The sequence below is a fragment of the Rattus norvegicus genome, chromosome Y (genome assembly GCF_036323735.1).
Source record: "Rattus norvegicus strain BN/NHsdMcwi chromosome Y, GRCr8, whole genome shotgun sequence".
Classification (NCBI taxonomy): Eukaryota; Metazoa; Chordata; class Mammalia; order Rodentia; family Muridae; genus Rattus; species Rattus norvegicus.
The window spans coordinates 25831586-25846756 of NC_086040.1; the positions used below are offsets into that span (position 1 = coordinate 25831586).

The window sequence follows — 15171 nt, forward strand, 5'->3', positions numbered from 1 at the left end:
GGTAAGGTACATTTTATATAATGACCCTCGTCTTCTGACACTATTTATTCAATGCTTTGGTATTTGTTCGTATATTATGTACCAAAAACATATCAATGATTCTGGTTATTCTTAATTAATGAACATGCATTTCAGCTGATTTAATATTCCACATTATCTTAATATTCTTCTGTATTTTTCAGTATGAAAATATAGAGAATTATTTTGATTAGAGTAAAATTTTATTTTTTTATCATATGGGAGAAGAAATTATTAATCAAGAATGGATATTTGATATTTTCTAAAAGATGTTAATAGAGGTTGAAACCGTATATATAAGATCAACCATTTATACCTTTTCCAAATGAAACTCATTGAAATATCAGTACACATGTAGTACATAAATGGAATGATACATATGAATAAAAACATCCCCTATGCATCCAGAATCATCTATTATCCCCATGATGAAAGCCAATATTAGGAAGAGAAGATGGTACAGCCACTTTGCAGGAAAATCAGCTTCATTCAAAATGAAGATTGAGCTGGGAAGTGATTTGACTAAGTGTAGTTAAGAATAATGTAAATGCCCAAAAATTGCAATCTCACTAAGTGGTATGTCCTCGTTGCAGGAGGTATGTTGTTAGGGTTAGGCTTTGAGGTTTCAAAAGACTGAAGCTATTTCAATCTAGTTTTCTCCACCTTCTGCTTATGGTCTGAGATGTAATCTTTCAGCAACCTCTGCCTGTTTATCTTTACTCTGATATCATCCATCACTGACTCTGATATTCTGGATTATAAGCCCAAATAAAGTATTTCTTTTTTAAAGGAAAGAATAATATAAATGAGTTTAATGTTATGAGAAGCAGACCTTGTTTACCTGATATGGTTGCCTTTTCCTTTCTTAGCTTGGGCCATCAAACTTCTGCTATGTTGAATGAGACATCTCCATATTCTCTACTCTCACTAACTGCAGTTTGTCACTTGGCCCTCAGGACCCCCTTATACCTGGGGCTGTATTTTTGTTCTTGGAAGTTAGAAAGTTTGGACTTCCTGACTTTGGAGGCAGGGTTAAAAGTAAAAGGGAAGTGAGTGATATACATACCACAACTCTTCTATTTTAGTATGTAAATGGGGGTTATTAGAGGATGGGATTACTGAGGTGAGCATAAAGGAAAGGTGCTGCTTTATTTGAAATGTTTTCTTACCTCATTCTGTGCCCTTGTAAAGGACCAGTTTTATCTCTCAGGCCTGGCCATGTTCCTGTCACTCCTCACCTGCCTATCTCTTGCAGCTCTTAATTCTAGTTCGTACTTCTCACTCTAGGTTTCATCTTGACCAGATTTAGTTCATTTTTAAGTGCTCCTGCTCTGAAACGTACACAAGTTCTTTTTCTTTTGTTTTATTTTCAAACTTTCAATGTTTATATTCGTTTTGTTTTACCTCTTTTATGGAAGCCTTAGAGGAGAATCATTCATGGATGTCTCTTTTGATTGGAATGAGAAAATAATGAAAAAAAATCTTTTTTTTTAAATTACAGGACATTTTCATGTCTAAGTTTTTCTCTTACATACACCTGTCATGCTAGTTTATCTCCCTGTCTTGTCCTTAGTCCTTTCCTCCCCTTGCTACTTGGATACTGCCTCTTAGGACTTACTACAGAACCATAAATGATGGCATACACAAGGGAGATGTTGATTCTTCATCACTTTTCTAACTTTTTTTCTCCCTTCTCTCTTGAGCTGTTTGAATAAATTTGGATCTCTGTACTCAATAGTATATTGCTATAGTGCTTGGGCCATGAAAATATCTGTTATTGTTGCCTTGTCATAGTTTTACAGCTCAGGGTTGGCCTAGTTACACTTTGGAATCTTAGTCCAAGAAGTTTGAGGACTTTAATAAAAACTTGTCAGGAGCTAAAAATATTTTAAATGATTTCTTAATACATGACGCCTAGAAAACCCTTTCATAAATCATGGATAAAGCAATCTGAGATTCTTGTTTCTGTAAAGTACTTAAAAATATGAAAGGGAGAAAGGCCATGGCTTGCTCACTCTTGTCATTAGATAGGGCGCTCAGATATGAGTTTTCCTGCGATTTCTGGTTAGAACATAAAGATGTCTTTGGTAGTTTGCATTACCAGATTGCTTATATTAATTCCCCCTTTTGCTATTGTTTTGGTTTTCTGTCTTCATTGTTTCCAATAGGACCGTAGCTCCCCACTCTGTGTAGATAAAAGGTGGGTCCAGTACAGCTGTTATTGTTCTGGCACACAAACTACTTTTTGGGAACAAATGTTCACCATTGTATAGTTGACAGTGGTTTGAAATTCTTTCCTTGTCCTCAGTTTCTTGTAACAACATATTCTTTACATCTTCTTTAATTAATTGTATTGACCTCCCTGTAATCGTATTATGTATCTGTGTGTATAGAAGAAAGATTTTCTTTAAATATTCTGTGGTTTGTGGGTTTATTCTTCCATAAAGTATTTCCCGACAGCACATGACCTCAGGCCATTACTAGGAATTACTGTATGCTGGGAACATTGGTGGAGTATAGTGTTAAATTAATCACTGTCCTTTGTTTCAGAGATTTTTATTTTTTTAATAAGTAACCAATACTATACAAATAGCTAACTAACTCTTGTGTTCCCCTTCCTGTATGGCTGCTGGTGTAAATAAAATGCATTTTTTTCATTGATAAACAATAATAAAATCTCATAAAGGCACAAACATACTTAAAGACAGAAAATATTCACAAAGGAAATCCATTTAAAATGGAGATAATATATAAACAAAATGAGATCAAAAGACCCATTCAGAAACATGATATTAAAAATGTCATTGTCCAGTTACAAATTTTTAAGATGAGATAATAATAATATATACTTAAGAAAAGGTGAAAACCATTAAATGCACAGTGTGCCCAAAATGTTCACTCAAAATATAGTATATACCAAAGAATGGAATGGAGCTCTCATTCTTGCTACTATAGAGGCAAAATGGAAGAATTACTATTAGGCTAAACCCAACCTAGATTTCATAGTGCCAAACTATCAAGAAAGCTAGTGTTTCAAAAATACCACATTAAGCAAATATCGATAATAAAAACAAATATAAAAATAAGAAAGTATTGAAGACCAGCACTAGTCCATGATAATCTGATAGGGTGCATGGGATTATTTCAATATTCTGGTATCTATATGGACCTGTTTAGTGACAGAGTATATGGTAAGTTTGGAGAAGTTACTTTTAGGTGCAAAGAAAAAAGCTATATTCTCTAGTTTTAGGATGAAATGTTATTTAAATATCTGCTAAATCCATTTGGATGATTATTTCTGTTATCTTTAATGTATCAGTTTAGTTTCAGTTGCCACAAACGGTCAATTGATGAACTTGGGTATTGAAATCTCCCACTATTATCGTGTTGGCGCCAATATATTCTTTGAGGCTTAGTGATTTTCTTTTGGTGAATTTGGTGCCCTAGCATTTGAAACATAGTTGTTCATAATTGATAGTTCATCTTAGTATTATTTTTTCTTTGACAATTATTTTGTCCTTCCTTATCATTTTTGATATCTTTGGTTGAAAGTCAATTTTATTCAATGTAAGAAAGGCTATTTCCGTTTTATTTCTTGGGACCATTTGCTTGGAATTTCTCTCCAGCCTTTTACCTTGAGATAGTGACTGTCTATATAATTAAGGTATATTTCCTGTATGCAGCAAAATGTTTGGTCCACTTTATTTATTCAATCCCTTAGTTTATATATTCTTATTGGAGAACTAAGTCCATTGATGATAAGAGATATTAAATAAAATTTATTGTTCTTTCCTGTTATTTTTATTGTTAGAAATGGAATTACTTTTGTGTGGCTATCATCTTTTGGGTTTGTTGAAAGATTAATTCCCAAATTTTCCTAGGGTGTAGTTCCTTTCTTGTGTTGGAAGTGTCCATCTACTATCCCATGTAGGGCTAGATTTGTTGAAAGATGTTTTGTAAATTTGGCTTTGTCATGGAGTATCTTGGTTTCTGCATTCATGGTAATTGAAAATTTTACCAGATATCCAAGCCTGGAGATCCAGAAATAAATGCAAACACCTACGGTCACTTTATCTTTGACAAATGTTCTAAAACCATTTAATGGAAAAAAGACAGAATTTTCAAAAATGGTGATGGTTCAACGTGAGGTCAGCATATAGAAAAATCAATTATTTAAAAAAACTCACAGGGTGGGGGAACAAATGATCACTTTGTTAGATGGTGACAAAAAATGAAAACAATCAATACCTCTTCATGTTAAAAGATTTGGTACATATTATAAATTCAAGGTCCATACATAAACTTAGTAAAAACAATATTACAAAAAGAGTACCCAACATCAACATAAATGGAGAGAACCTTGAAGCAATTCAACAAATATCTGGGAATAGAAAAGGTTGCCCAATCTCCACTTACTTCTTTAATATAGCACTAGAAATCTTATTCACAGAAATTAGACAACCAAAGGAGATCAAAGGGAATTCAAGAAGTCAAAATATCATGATTTGTATATGATATGATAGTATATTTTAGTGACCCCAAAAATTCAACCAGAGAACTCCTTCAGCCAATAAACAACTTCTGTAAAATGGCTGGATATAAAATTAACTCAAACAAATCATTACGCTTCCTCTACTTCAAGGATAAACAGGTTGAGAAGAAATTAGGGATATGACAATTTTCACATTAGTCACAAATAATAAAAAATACCTCAGTGTGACTCTAACCAAGCAAGTAAAAGGTCTTTATGACAAGAACTTCAACTCTGTGAAGAAAAAAAAAATGAAGAAAATCTCAGATGGAAAGATTTTCCATGCTTATGGATTGGTAGAGTTAATATTGCAAAAATGGCAAACTTGGCAAAAGCAATCAACATATTCAAGGCAATCGCTATCACAATTCCAACTCACTGCTTCATAGAGTTAGAAAGAGCAATTTGAAAATTCATTTGAAATAACAAAAACCCCATGACAGAGAAAACTCTCCTCAACAAGAAAAGAACTTCTTTACTTTTTCTTTTTTTTCTGCTTGTAAAGTTTATTCACCACAAGGGCACCCCTAAAGGAAGAAGCAGGAGCTGATATCTGATCTGTGTTCTTCTTGAAAGCCTTGCATCATAACACAGCATAAGGTTAGCAAAAGGATGGGAAGGTTTGCTTTTCATTTGTGGAACATTCTGTACATGTAATACAATGTGCTCTGATCAAGTGCACCCACAATCCCTCCTGCTCCTCCTAGACCTGCCCGCATCTCATCTCCCTTCCAAATTTCTGTAGTCTTTCGCTTAATTTTTTTGCATATTTCTAACACTGGATCCTTTCATTTCTTTTTTTTTAATTAACTTGAGGATTTCTTATTTACATTTTGAGTATTATTCCCTTTCCCGGTTTCCAGGCCAACATACCCCAACCCCTCCACCTCCCCTTCTTTATGGGTATTCCCCTCCCCATCCTCCCCCCATTGCCGCCCTCCCCCCAACAATCATGTTCACTAGGGGTTCAGTCTTAGCAGGACCAAAGACTTCCCCTTACATGAGTGATCTTACTAGCATGTTCAATGCTACTATGAGATCAGAGTTCAGGGTCAGTCCATGCATAGTCTTTAGGTACTGAGTTAGTCACTTGAAGCTCTGGTTGCTTGATATTGTTGTTCATATGGGGTCTAGAGCCCCTGCAACTTCTTCCAGTTATTTCTCTGATTCCTTCAACGGGTTTCCTGTTCTCAGTTCAGTGCTTTGCTGCTGGCATTTGCCTCAGTATTTGCCATATTCTGGCTGTGTCTCTCAGCAGATATCTACAACTGACTCCTCTCTGCCTGATCTTCTTTGCTTCATCCATCTTGTCTAATTGGGTGGCTGTATATGTATGGGACACACGTAGGGTAGGCTCTGAATGGATGTTCCTTCAGTCTCTGTTTTAATCTTAGCCTTTCTATTCCGTGCCAAGGGTATTCTTATTCCCCTTTTAAAGAAGGAGTGAAGCATTCACATTTTGATCATCCATCTTGAATTTCATGTGTTCTAGGCATTTAGGGTAATTCAAGCATTTGGGTTAATAGCAACATATTAATGAGTGCATACCATATGTGTTTTTCTGGGATTGGGTTACATCACTCAGGTTGATATTTTCCAGTTCCATCAATTTGCCTATGAATTTCATAAAGGCATTGTTTTTGATAGCTGAGTAACATTCCATTGTGTAGATGTACCACATTTTATGTATCCATTCCTATGTTGAAGGGCATCTGGGTTTTTTCCAGCTTCTGGCTATTATAATTAAGGCTGCTATAAACATAGTGGAGCACGTGTCTTTTTTATATGCTGGGGCATCTTTTGGGTATATGCCCAAGAGAGGTATAGCTGGATCCTCAGGCAGTTCAATGTCCAATTTTCTGAGGAACCTCCAAACTGATTTCGAGAATGGTTGTACATTCCCACCAACAATGGAGGTGTGATCCACTTTCTCCACATCCTTGCCAGCATTTGCTGTCACCTGAGTTTTTGGTCTTAGCCATTCTCACTGGTGTGAAGTGAAATCTCAGGGTTGTTTTGATTGGCATTTCCCTTATGACTAAAGATGTTGAACATTTCTTTAGGTGTTTCTTAGTCATTTGGCATTCCTCAGCTGTGAATTCTTTGTTTAGCTCTGAACCTCACTTTTAATAGGGTTATTTGTCTCCCTGCGGTCTCACTTCTTGAGTTTTTAGTACATTTTGGATATAAGGCCTCTATCTGTTGCATGATTGGTAAAGATCTTTTCCTTCTTTGGGAATCACTATCCCTTACCTCAAACTGTATAACAGAAAAATAATGATAAAAATTTAATGGTTATGGTACAGAGACAGATACCCACATCAATGGAATAGAATTGAAGACCCAGAAATGAAGGCACATCCCAGGCACTTGATATTTGACAAAGGAGCCAAAACCATCCAATGGAATAAACATAGCATTTTCAACAAATAATGCTGGTTTGACTGGAAATTAGCATGCAGAAGAAGGGAAATCAATCAATTCTTATCACCGCATACAAAGCTCAAGTCAAAGTGGATCAAGGGTCTCCACATAAAATCATATAACCTAACACTAATAGAAGAAAAAATGTGAAAGAATCTTGGACACTTGGGCACTGGGGAAATTTCCTGAATATAAAACCAATGGCTTATGCTCTAAGATCAAGATTTGACAAATGGAACTTCATAAAATTGTAAAGCTTTTGTAAGGAAAAAGGCACTGTCATTAGGAAAAAGGAGCAACCAATCGATTAAGAAAAGATCTTTACCAATCCTACATATGATAGAGGGCTAAATTCAATCTAAACAAAAACTCAAGGAATTATGTTACAGGGAATCAAATAGTCCTTTCAAAATGGTGTTTAGAGCTAAACAATGAATTCTTAACTAAGGTACTAAGGTATATCAACATCCTTTCCCATCGGGTAAATGTAAACAAAAAAAAAAAAAACCTGAGGTTCCACAGCACACCAATCAGAATGGCTAAGATAAAAACAAATTCAGATGACAAATGATAATTAAAAGGAGGTAGAGAAAGAGGAACACTCCTCCAATGTTGGTGGGATTACAAGCTGGTATAAACACTCTGGAAATCAGTCTGGAATTTTCTAACACATTTGGTAATACATGAGGATCCTGCAATACCATTTCTTGGTTATTTACCCAAAAGATGCTCCAACATGTAACAAGGACACATGATGCTATATGTGGATAGCAACAATATATATATATATATGTATGTATGTATATAATTATATGTGCATACATACATATATATTGTATTATAAACACACACACACACACAAACATATTCATAAGAAAGAATCCACAGGTCATATGAAGCCCAAGCATAAAGAAGACCAAAATGTGGATGCTACATTGTTTCTAAGAAAAAGGAACTAAATATTCATGGGAGGAAATACAATGATAAAGAGTCAAGCAGGGACTGAAGAAGGGTTAACCAGAGACTGCCCCACGTGGGGATCCATCCACTATGCCGCCACCCAATCCAGACTTTATTGCTGATGCCAACAAATCCTTGCTGATAGAAATCAGATATGGATGTCTCATGAGAGGCTCTGACAGATCCCTACTGATATAAATGAGGATGGTTGCAGCTAACCATTGGATTAAACAAGGGGATTTCAATGGAAGTTTTAGAGAAAATACTTAATGATCTGAAGTGATTTGCAAAACCCCAGGAAAAACAACACCACCAACGAACAAGATCCCACTATAAATTCGGGGGATTAAACAACCCACTAGTGAGTACAGATTGAGGAACCCACGATACCAGCCACATGTGTGGCAGAGAAATGCACTGTTGAGCATGATTGGAAGGAAAAGCCTTTAATACTGTGAAGACTTATATCCCCAGTGTAGGGTAATGCCAGAGGATTGAGGTTGAGGTGGGTGGGTGGGAATGGGAACATCCTCAAAGAAGCTGAAGTGGGGGTTTATGGGAAAGGTAGGAAAGGATATACCATTTGAACTGAAAATACATAAAATAAAATTCTCATTTTATTTTAGTAAGATGTTAATAATTCTTTCTTCATTCTAATGAAATGACTTAGCTATAAAATAATCTGAAGGCACCGAAAATGTAAGAAAAGGTGCTTTACATCACTATTCCCCTTAAACTATAAGTTGAATTTTTATTAAATAATCCTATGTAAATACACTTTGAAGGCTTTTCAGTGATTAGCTAAAGGGCTTTTACATTGTGAATTAAGAATGGTGAATTTCAGGCCAATCTTGAAAGGTCATCACTAAGGTGTAGAAGCATATTAAGCATACAAAATCAAATATAAAATTTTGCACAATAAAGAATGAGAACCTTTAATTGGTTTTCCTCTAATGTAAACACTTTCTTTTTGTTGAGTGAAGATTTTATGATTTGAACTAATTTTATGAGAAATACCACCTGTTTTCAGAAGATAAGAAACAGAGAAAGATGAGGAAAAACATATGCTAAGGAACAATGAACTGGGATAGAGTATTCTAGGTAATATATAGAACAATAAATTTGACCCGTCTGTTACTGGTAAGGTGGGGACTTCATTACGCATATCTATGTACTTAAAAATGTTTTCTTTTCTTCTTAAGTTTGTATGGTTGCTCTGAAAACACTGGGTTTTGTGTTAAGATCTTTGCATATTTAATGATAGTTTTGAAATATTATGTTATAATCAAAAGCCGTGCTTTGTACAAACTTTTTAAGCAACAAAAAAGAGAATTGTCCGCTTGAGTTTCATGAAGAAAGTTAGTATGTTAAACATTAATAAATTTTTCTGATATATGCCTTCTCTTCATATACCATGCTTATTGATGAATCCTTAGAACATAGGAATGAATAGTAACCATCTTAGTATAGTTTCAGGATTTTATAATATATTGTTTGACATGTGCATTTCTATTAAAATGCTATCACTTTTCTAATTCTCTTATTTTAACTAAAGAGGTTTTCCATAACTTCTAGTCCGTTTTTAATTAATTTAACAGGTCTTTGGTGTTATTATAGAATTTTATGACAGTATCTTCTTAATGTTCTTTATTTTTAAGGTAAATAGGTAAATATATATATGTATATATATATAACAAAAATATTTTATAAAAAATTAAATTATTAGTGGAAAATCACTTAGTGATGGACAATTTTATAAACATTCTCTAAAGTATGAATATTCTACAATTTTAATTAGTATTAAAACATTATATATACCACAACCTTTATTAACCTTAGCATACACTGATCTAGTTAACATAACCACAAATTTTTATCTTTAAAGTTTTTTTCTTAGTTTGTCAGTAATTAATCTTGACTTCTCTATCTGAGCTTTCTCATCATTATTCACAAAAAAATCTATTGTTGTTTTATTGAGAAAAGTAAGGAATGTTCATTGATATGTAGATACATAAGAATATGACAGAATAGGGCCAATGGACCTCAAATTGGATGCTGTAAATCTATGGAAAGACTTAAAAAAATTAAAGTGGGTCAGAAGTTGCCCGGATATGGTCTGGTTCGTCCTATAATTCTCTGAATTGGCAATCTATCTGCATAAAGGATAGAACGAGTCCTGTAATAAAAGCACACATTTCACTGTTAAAAAAAAAGAATATGACAATATACGAAATGGTATTTCATTAAGCCCTAGGAAAACTAAACTATCATGGTTTCAGGAAAATAAATGTAACTAGAAAATATACCGAGTAAGGTAGCAAAGACTCAGAAAGGCAAATACCAAGTGTTCTTCCTCATATAGATCATAGAATCTCCTTCTAATATACTTGTATTTATGTGAAGCTGTGGATGGTTTGAGTTTATTTAACTGATATAGGTCGCAGACATTAGAAAGTTGGGTTTTAAACAGTGTGCCATGGAAGATATTGAACATGTGGGATATGGATGTAGATGTAAGACTAATGAAGTGAGACTAGTATAAGTGGTGAGGGACATAGGACAGGAAGGAATAAAGAAGTGAAAAAGTGAGGATGAGGTTGAATGTCAACAAGAATAAAATAAGACAACCTGTTACTTTATAGGTTAGGTTAAAATAAATATTAAAATTTAAATCTAATACCATTATGTTTAATGCTATATACATCATGTTTGAGGAAAAATGCCAGCAAGTGATATCAAAATGGAAATAATATATTTATCTTATTTGATCTTAGTCAAATTATCCATAATTATTTGGTAAAAACATCATTTGTCTGCCAAATTTATTGTACCACTTAAAAAATTGCCTGTGATATAATCAAACTTTATGATAGTAGACAATTTTATTATTAGGTCAACTTTTAAAATCTGTGATTTGATCTATGTTTTAAGTTTCTTTTTACTTAAATTTGTTCCTCCAGACATTCACACATATTAAATTATCATTTTCAAAGTTGAATACTAATATAAAAATATGATCCAGCAGGGTTTTTGAAATTGCTCAATTATAAGTAATATTATCCGTAAACTACAGGACATTCTCCACTAAGCTCATAGATACAAAGAAGATACACAAGAAGAATGCCCCAAGTGCATATGATTGAGTCTCATGTAGAATGGGCATAAAATTGTCTAGGAGGCCGATTGAGGGAAGGAACTAGATGGGAGATGGAAGGAAGAGGAAAATGGATCCTGTGTGGGAAGGGAGAGGAGATATGACCCGATAGTCAGGAGAAGGAAAGGATATCTTGAACTTTCAGAGATGAGGAGGTAGGGGAAATCTCCAGGAAGAGAAAGAGTCCGGGATAATGAAGGTACGCACGAATCAATGGGGTTTACCGAAGCTGTGACTTACATTGGTGATATGGAACATTAAGAGGCCAACTCCTGTAGCCCGGAAGGACACCAGTGGAGGGATAAAGACACAAATACAACTACAAAACTTTCTAGGCAAAATTTTTCAAGCCTAAAAGAAATTTAGAACCGTATTCTAGGGTCTATGTTCTCCTTTGCTTTATTGATGGCTGGTAATTTTCGTATAAAATAAGGATTTGGGACATTATCATTAGAAGTAGGTATACAATATTTATATTGTTATATTCACGCTTTAGCTGGGCCCACTTTGTTGCCAATATCATTACAAAAATATAAAATTATAATTAATAATTTTTATAATTATAATTTTATAATTATAATTATAAAATTAGAAAACAGAATTTTTGAGTACACATTCAGGAATATATATAAAGTCCTCTTTCAAAGAATGTACAATAAGAAAATGTAATACAATATTCATTCAATTTAACGTCTGGAGGGAAAATATTGGACTTTAGGAAACAGAGAAAACCTAGGAACTTGAACTGTATGTCACAGGAATGGACGTGAAAGTGAAATTATTATCCAGAATATTCTCCTCCACACCATGTTCCTAGATCTTTTTTACCCATGCCAAGTCCCTGACCAACATTCTCTATTCTGAACATGTAAGTACTAATGAAGCAAAGAGAAGTCTCTAGCTTTAAAGATATATAATATGTAAAGGTTTCCAGTATGTCACAGGAGACACTCTTGGAAAGGGCACCCTCAAATCTGGTCCATGGGAAAGTTCAGTGAGTCTTGGGTACGTATTGAGTGGGATTGCAGAAGTAGTAGCCTTTATCTGAGCCTTCCACACATGGGAATTAGGAGCTGCGATCTTCTTAGAATCATCTGGATTTCCCTGCTTGATATGGTTCCTGGAAGTCAGAGCGTTTATGTAATCAATTTCTTCAATGTAAAAGCCAGTTGTTGGGAAGGGCACATTTGTTCTTCTCAGAGCTCGTGGCTTTTACTCTTTTTGCTCTGAAGAAAAAGGTCCAAAGAAACAAAGGAAAGAAAAGTATGGTCTCCTCAGCAGTGTAAACACCTCCATGCTTTGGATTCCTATTGTGTAATTTGTTTATAACACTGATATCTGGAGGAGAAGAGCTTCTAGTTGAGACTTCATCATCTCAGTCTTTCCACTAGTATTACTCTGAATATCATTCTCTGACAGTGACTCTTTAGATTTCTGAGTCAATAGGTTTGATTAGCTGGCAGATTTCTTTTCTTTCTTTCATTGTTTTTATTTTTTATAAAATTTTATTGCTTTTTTAACTGGATATTTCTACATTTGAATTTCAAATGTTATTTCCTTTCCCAGTTTCTTTTCCATAATTAGCCTATACAATTCTGCTCCCCTTCTTCTATAACCCACCTTACTGCCCCCTGACATTGCCTTGAACTTGGAGTCAAACCCAATGACTTCTCCTTCCATTGGTGACCCCAAGGCCATCCTTTGCAACATATGCAGTTGGAGCCATAGTTCTTTCCATGTACAGTCTTTGAATATTGGTTTATTACCAGAAATCTCTGTTGCATTTGCATTGTTGTTCTTATGGTGTTGAAAGCACCTTTAGCTCTTTTAATCCTTTTTCAAACCCTACCAACAAGATGTCAATTTTCAGTTCACTGGCAGCATAGACTCCTTAGCTTCAACACTCTTATCTACATCTGGTTGCTGAATGTGTGTGTGTGTGTGTGTGTGTGTGTGTGTGTGTGTGTGTGTGTGTGTGCGTGCGTGTGGTGTGTGTGTGTTTCTGTGTCTGTAGAGCTAAACAATGAATTCTCAAATGAGGAATATCAACATCCTTTGCAATCAGGTAAACGGAAATAAAGAAAAAAAATCCTGAGTTTCCACAGCACACCAATCAGAATGACAAGGATATATTTGGTCCCTTGTACAGCTATGGTGTTTGGTGGATTTTTAACATGGATTCTGCACTACTAGGTTAAGATTTTAGAATCCACAAATGACAAAGCCATATAGACTCCTTCCTATTCTTATGAACCTACTGAAGTAGAAGATTCACTGGACTTCAAGCCACTCCTCTCCCAGCCCATGTCATGAACTTTATGTTTGGACTGAATAAAGAAACATGGTAAAACATCCAAAACCCTCAAATCTGGCCATGGAAACACTGGAAGGTAGATATTAGAGAACTGCTATCTAATGCCACTGCAGAACCACATTATATAGTCTATGTTGTCCTTTCCTTTACTAATGTCAGGTAATTTTTGGATAAAATAAGGATTTAGGAGTTTATCATTTAAGTAGATACAGAATATTTACACTATTATATTCACTTTAGAACTGGGCCCCCTTTTTTCTAAAATCAGAGCAAAAAATAGAATAGGATAATAGAACATTGGAGTACACATTCAGCAATATATATAAAGTCCACTATCAAGGAATGTACAATAAGAAAATGTAATAAAATATTCACTCAATTAAAGGTCTGTAGGGAAAATATTGGCCTTTAGAAAAGAGAGATATCTGAGGAAATTGAACTATAGGCCAGAGGAATGGAACTGGGAATAAAATTATTATCCAGTAGAATCTCCTGCACTCCATATTCCTAGATCTTAGAGACCCAAGCCATGCCTCTGGCTAACTTTCCCCATTCAGAGCATGTGACCATTAGTGGAGCAGAGATAAGTCTCTACCTTAAGAGAGATTGAGTACATAAAGGTTTCCAGTGTGTCACAGGAGACATACCTGGAAAGGACACCTTCGAATCTGGTAAATGTAAGGAAAGCTGTTTAGCATGTAGGAGATGGCAGTTCTCAGTGACATCATAAATAGGACCTCCATGACAAATTTGTTGTAACTAGGAGAGCCCTAGCTTCTTCTGTGATGTAACAATTACTATCCTGACAGGAACTGCCTCTCACATATTCCCTCAGTAACTCTCCGGTTTGCTAATTGGCCACTAATTCAGAGTAAACAGCCATTTGGGAGTGAGAACAAAAAGGATAAAGATATCAGAGATGGGGAGAAAGAAGCTGACCTTCTGTCTTTGTATGAAATAAAAGGAAAAATAAGTGGTACTTTGACAAGTTCAGGGAGCCCTTGGAAGGGTTGGAGTGGTATCGCTGAAGAGATAGACTTGATCTGAGACTTACACATATGGGAATCAAGAGCTGGAAGCTTCACAGAAGCATCTGGACTTCCCTGTTCTTATGGTTCCTGGATGTCAAAGGTTTTATATCATTCATTTCCTAATTACAAAGCAAAATTTTGAGAGGGCACAGTTGTTTTTCTGAGATCTATGGCCTTTTTTTCTTTTTGCCCAGAAGAAAAAGGTCCTAAGGAAGGAGGTAAAGACAAGTATTGGGTCCTCAGGTCAGAGTAAACTCCTCCAAGCTTTGGATACCTATAGTGCATTTTGTGTCTGACACGGATATCTCGGAGAAAGAAGTGCTTCTAGTTGAGACTTCATCATCTTTGTCTTACTACAAGTATTACTCTGAATACCAATTTAGATTTCTGAGTAAATAACTGTGATTAGTTGGAAGTTTTCTTTACTTTTATTTCTTTCTTTTTTAAATTTTTTATCAATTTAAGTGATTTTAAACTGGATGAGTCTATATTTACGTTTAAAATATTATTTCCTTTCTCAGTTTCCTGCCCATTAAATCACAACCTGTTCACAATCCCTTCTTCTCTAACCATAATTCTGCCCTTTGACATTCCCTTAAACTGGGAGACAAACCAAGGTAGGACCAAGGGCTTCTCCTTCCATTGGTGCCAAAAAAGCAATCCTCTGCCACATATGCATTTGGAGCCATATTTCTGTCTATGTTCATTCTTTGAATATTGGTCTAGTACCAGAAAGCTC

General features: G+C 35.0%; 1 long non-coding RNA gene across 1 annotated transcript; it reads left to right on the forward strand.

The window, feature by feature from the left end:
* Positions 1-14240: 14240 nt before the first annotated feature.
* Positions 14241-14843, forward strand: LOC120099647 (uncharacterized). Its single transcript, XR_005498761.2, has 2 exons — positions 14241-14532; positions 14627-14843. It is a non-coding gene; the product is annotated as an uncharacterized LOC120099647 (long non-coding RNA).
* Positions 14844-15171: the final 328 nt, after the last annotated feature.